General features: G+C 39.0%; 1 protein-coding gene across 1 annotated transcript in view; it reads right to left on the reverse strand.

Annotated features, from left to right (window-relative positions):
* Positions 1-6000, reverse strand: part of LOC115422027 (protein NLRC3-like) — a 72281-nt gene that overhangs the window by 63174 nt on the left and 3107 nt on the right. The window lies entirely within an intron of this gene.

The following is a 6000-nucleotide window of genomic DNA, read 5'->3' on the forward strand; positions in this document are numbered from 1 at the left end:
ATATAAACTCTTGAAGATGTCTTCTATACATCTACTGATTCTATGTTTGTATTCTAGTTTTCTATCTTACATCTCATGTACTGGGTATACTGTGTTATATAGTAAGTGTTTGACAATATTTGTAAATTGATTTCTCAATAAAGTAAAAAAGTTTAAAAAAAAAAAAAAAAAAAAAAGACTTCAACACTTCAACCCAGTGTTTCCTGTGGAATTGATCTTTTGATGTGGGGGGGTGCATGCGCGTGCGTCGGTTTCCGTCCTTTCCATACTCTGGGGTGGGGGCCATGCCGTTGTGTTCCCCCCACAGAAATGAAAGTGAAACTTTGTGGTCATTATCTGTTCTCCTGAAGCTTCGCAAACCTGGAATATACGCATGTGTGTAATAAGTCTAATGTGACGGTGAAGGTTTGTTTGTTTTTTATGAAATGTTTGGTGTGTAAGCATATGACAGAGCAGCTGTGTACCAGACGTGTGTGTGTGTGTGTGTGTGTGTGTGTGTGTGTATAGTCAATAGTCTTAGAGCTGACCTGCCAGAACAGACACACTCTACAGGTGGAAACACTAACACCTCACCTCAGACAAACACAAACACACTGACAAAGGTTAATCTTCTGTTGTTTCTACTGAACTAAATAAACGACGGTAAAGGAGATCAGAGTTCATTTTTACCTTATCGTAGATGCAGTGTCACAGAGCTGGTGCCTGTAGAACAGGAAGTGAAAATGAGACTAACAGAAGTTTGGGGGAGGGGGGAGGAGCAGAATGCAAAGAACATGTTAATACCCTATTTCTTTATTTTATGGCAGGTCGCCTGGAATTCAGATGGGGTCACCTGAAATGTGTAGTAATGCAGGGTTATTCCAAAAGAATGAACCGATTTAATTACACTATTTTAATAAAGGAAAATAATAGAAAAGTCCAGCCCAGTCACAGGTGTTCTATTCACAACCAGCTGTTATTTCCTTTCTTCCAAGGGTTCAGTGTGTCCACCACCTGCAGCACAGACAACATCAGTGCCATTAGAGAATTCCTCCCAGATGCAGATCAGAGGGATGGTCGGTGTCCATACACCGACACGCGCGTGCACCCGTACAGAAGCTGCAAGTGAGAAGTTTGGAATGATGTCGTGATGCATTGGTTATTGAATGTTTGTATCGATAAAATTCGATCCGTTCAAAAGAATATATTTTTACCAGCATTTAAACGTGTTACTATATATTTGGGTAATGTAGGAGCTATTTGTCGGTTTAGTTTTGTTTAAAGTTAATTTACCTTTTTTGTTTACTAACTTAGTATATTTTTATTTATTTATTTATTTATTGCTAATTGTTTATTTTTTTGTTTAATATTTAGAATGTTTATTTTATTTTTTATGGTTATTGTTTTCATTCTTTGGTATTTAGCACCTTTTTGTTTGGTGTTTTCTTTTTGGTTTAGACTGTGGGCACCTGGGTATAAATAGGGAACAAAGTTAGACCAGCATGCACCTGGGTGGGCCGATGGTTTTCTACCAGACGATCAGACACACAGACAGGATGAGCAGGACAGACAGCACAAAAGGCTGTAGTTGTTGTTTGTCAACAAAATCTTGAAAATAAACCACTTGAACTACATGTGTGATATGGACCTTGTGTATTTGTGACTGCTTAAACCACAAACCCATGGTGCATCTAGTGGTTATCTGAGTTATGTTACAGTCTTAAGTTCAGTCACCTTTAAGTTGATTTAATTTTGATGACAAACAACTGCTACAGGTAAAGTTTTTCTTTCCTTCAGACCCACGTTAACGTGCACCGGGGATTCGCGGATGTGTACACGAACAGTCTGAGCTCCGCCCATGCACTGCGGCTCGAGCACCGCGGATGAATACTGTACTGTGTGTATGTGAATCACAGACAGAAGAAGGAGAACACGTGGTTTATGAACGGGTACTACTCACTAGATCAGCAGTACTGAATACTGCAGTACAAACCACAGATACTTCCTTAAACTGTCACATACAGATCCAACAGCACATCCCAGAATACACTGTACAGGTGTCTGTTAAAGTGACAGAACCTTTTTCTGTTTTACCTTCATTATAAATACATTATATTACAAATTGATTCGGTGAAGGAGCAAGAAGTTGAGTTAGAAACATGCAGAGAAACGACTTTGGAAAGAAAGTCCTAACTTTTTCACTGACTGAATGTGAGGCACGTGTTCGGAAACTAATCACTAAGACAAACATTTAAAAACACAATAATGGATTAGATGTTTTATACTCAAAGCACCTGCTGATGGAAGCCACCACATGACCACCACCAAACATTCACATGCATTCACACCACTGAGAGTGGTAAGTGGTGATGTGACCTTCACGAACAAATCGCATCTTTTGAACGGCTCTTTGAAATGAACGATGGGAACAGAGTCTTCGTAAAGAGCCGTTCATTTTTTTTATTTATTATTTTAAAGAGGGAGTGTCCGATTGCCTGTCAGTTTAGCATCACTGGTGAGCATTGGGCAGGAGGAGAATGTTCCAGCAGAAAAAAGAGTGCTTGCACATTGCGAATGTCTCATGGCAAGAAGTTAGCAAAAAACAACAGTTTGAAGCGTGAGGTGAGCATACTGGAGGAGGAGGAGCTGGAAGAGTGGTCGAAACTGGAGAAAAGTTTGTGAGTGAGTGAGTGAGTGAGTGAGTGAGCAGCTGTGAGTAATGAGCCAAAGAAAAAGGAGGAGTATTTGGATGCACTTTTCAGGAGGAAAAAATGGGCAATTTTTCCCGTATGTTTACACACATTTATTGTTCTTGTTTTGAGGAGAATTTTGAAATGTTATTTCATAAGAAAATGTTTTATTTTCTTCTTCATTTTTAGGCTACAGACTAGTCCACATAATGAACTGTAATGTTTTTGGTCCAATTCCAGCATTTGTCTAATGTCACCTCTCATGTCATGGATTTATTCCACACATTTGAACTAACTATTCTTTTTTACAGTAAGATAATATTTACTGCCGCGCCAATTAAACACCTTTAAAATGTAATGTCAATCACATGTAGTCTATTTAGTCATGAAAACACTGGTGTTTCAAAATAATGCAAAACACATGAAAGAGCCAGACTTTAGAACGGCTCTTTTCAGTGAACGGCTCCTGATTGAACGACTCCCTTCAAAGAGCCTAAAGTCCCATCACTAGTGGTGAGGTGGGCGAAGTGTCTTGCCCAAGGACACAAAGGCACATGACTAGGACAGAGAGGGATTCAAACTGCCAACCCCCTGGTTATTGAACATCCACTCTACCTCCTGAGCCACAGGTCCCCAACAGTGCAACAACAGAACATAGAACTACAGAATGTGAGAGTTTCACCAATGTCCATAAGTCTTAGAAACATAAACCAGACCCCCTGAACTGGGTCCAGATAAGGAAAACCTGGAGCCAGAAAATGATGTTTAATTTACATTTGTTTCTAAAAACTGCTTATTTCATGTTTGGTCTCCTTTTAACACCATTTAGGTTGGGTTAATAACTTGAATAATAACTTGAATTAAATACTTTTTTGTGTTTGACTCCAGACGTTGTTATTGTTATTTTAGTTCAGACTGTTTTTAGTTATTTTAAAAACCTGTTTTTTTGGCACACTGATCTATAAAACTGATCCAATGTAAGATCTGTATGTGACAGTTTAAGGAAGTATCTGTGGTATGTGGTATTCATCCACGGCGCTTGTGCCACAGTGCATGGGCGGAGCTCAGACTGTTAGTGTACACATCTGCGAACCTACGATGCACGTTAACATGGGTCTGAAGAGAAGAAAAACTTTACCCAAATAAACAGTAACACTTTTAGATGCAATTAAAAATATATTCTATTGAATGGATCGAATTTTATCGATACAAACATTCAATAACCAATGCATCGTGACATCATTCCAGACTTTTCATTCACTTGCAGCTTCTGTACCGGTGCACTCAGATCGTGCACATGTGTCGGTGTATCGATGTGTATCAGATAGTCCTCCCATCCCTAGTGTGCACAGATGCTCCAGTCTGACCAGCAGTCTGTGAAGAGGCAGTCGTCTGCTGCAGGATTTGAGCTGTTTTCTGTAAACGAGTGGAGAAGCTCCAGAGCCTTAAACGGGCATTTACTAACGTCTACAACGTGCTTTTGGAGCTGTAAACTGTGAAGGCCATGACTGCACCTACGAATATGACTGTTGGACTGAATCCAGGAGGACCTTTGACCTCAAGTCCATCTACCAACAGTATGTTGTTTAGTAGCAGTCGACTGCACTTTGTGAGTCCACTTCAAAAACCACGAGGTAGAAAATCCATGTTGTCAGTTTAACATGTGTGATGTGTTCTATTCAGGTTGTACTGCAGAAGATTCCTGTCTGTCAGCGTCATTACAACAAATATTTGAGTTTCTGAGACTCACTGTTATCCCCAATCATTAAGGATGCACCGATACCACTTTCTTCCAGACCAAGTACAAGTACTTACATTTGAGTACTTGCCAATACCGAGTATCGATACGAGTACTTAATAATCCCATTCCAGTTGTTAGTTCCTTTTGTAAATGTGCTTTATTGTCGTTGTCATTAGTCTGACTGGAACAAAGTGCTGCTACTGACATTTAATGAGTTGGAATGAGCGTTTGTCAATTAATCCACTAGAGGGCGCTGCTCTTAATTAACCATACTGCACAAATACCACGAAGAAAAGTAAAGTTTTTTTGAAATGAATAAAGTCAATAATAACAAACATGGAGACGACATCCTCCACAGGTTTTACAATATGACTTCAACTCACAGGATATTTCCTGAAGACAAATGGAGCTGATACAACCTTGGGGTTGGGACCCCCCGTGGGGTCATCTGGAATTCAAATGGGGTCGCCTGACATTTCTTGTAATTGATAAAAATAAAAATAAAAATGTACTAATAAGAAATATATGGTGAGTTAAGAGAAACAATCCCAATACAAACAAGACATGACAAATTCTGAGTGTGAAACTGCAGCACTGTGGTTCTGTTTATCTGTCAAATGTTCACTGTGGTCAGTTTCAGATGCTGCAGCTCTTTCATAATTCATAGTTTGAGTTCTTGTTTGTTCAGTATTAATTGTCAGCCTTGTAAATCCAAGCTGAACTGACTGTACATATCCTGAACAAGGAAAATCCAATCCTCTCTTTGTGCAGTAATCTACACCTGGATTTTCTGCCTCCATCCACAATAATATGCATTATATAGACTAAATGTCCTCTAAAATTAACCTGGATTTGAAACAGAGGATAGAAAACTCTTACAGGTTCAAAAACTAATTTTTTGGCAAAAAAAAAATCTCCATTTTGAATGTTTGTGGTCGACAGAAATTTGTGATGTTAAAATGGGGTCATAAGACAAAAAAGGTTGGAACCACTGGGTTACAGTAACATCAAGTGACCCTTCAGAGGAAGACTACAGGTTGTAGCTGAAACATGTCAAGGTAAAAAAAAAAAAAAAAATTACTTTTTTTTCCATCTTCTGACACAAAAAGAAATCTTTATTGGTCTATTTTTTGGATCCTGTTCTTCATCTACCCTACTTTAGTCTTGGGTGTAAATGTGTTTTCTTCTTCTGCAGGGTTTTTTTCAGTGCAGCTGCTGAAGTGGTCGAACATAGAGAAGGTTGTTGTGCAGCTGTGGACGTGGCAGGTAAAACACTGGGTGGATAAACCCACTGTGGGGGGAATGCAGATGAAGTGTGCTATTGGCCCACCCAGGTGCATGATGGTCTAATCTGGTGCTGCTTATTTATACCCGTGTGCCTACTAAAATTAGCACTGACGCTAACTCTGGCATATTTACATGTTTATGCTGAAATGGAATGTATAAATGTGTTCATTAATGTGCACTGTCCCGCCTAAATAAAGATGCATTCTTCTTTACAGTCTAAACCAATAAGAAAACACAAAACAAAAATGTGCCAAATACCAAAGAATGAAAGCAGTAACCCTGAAAATCAAGAATATTCAAAAT

The sequence above is a fragment of the Sphaeramia orbicularis genome, chromosome 7, assembly GCF_902148855.1.
Source record: "Sphaeramia orbicularis chromosome 7, fSphaOr1.1, whole genome shotgun sequence".
NCBI lineage: Eukaryota > Metazoa > Chordata > Actinopteri > Kurtiformes > Apogonidae > Sphaeramia > Sphaeramia orbicularis.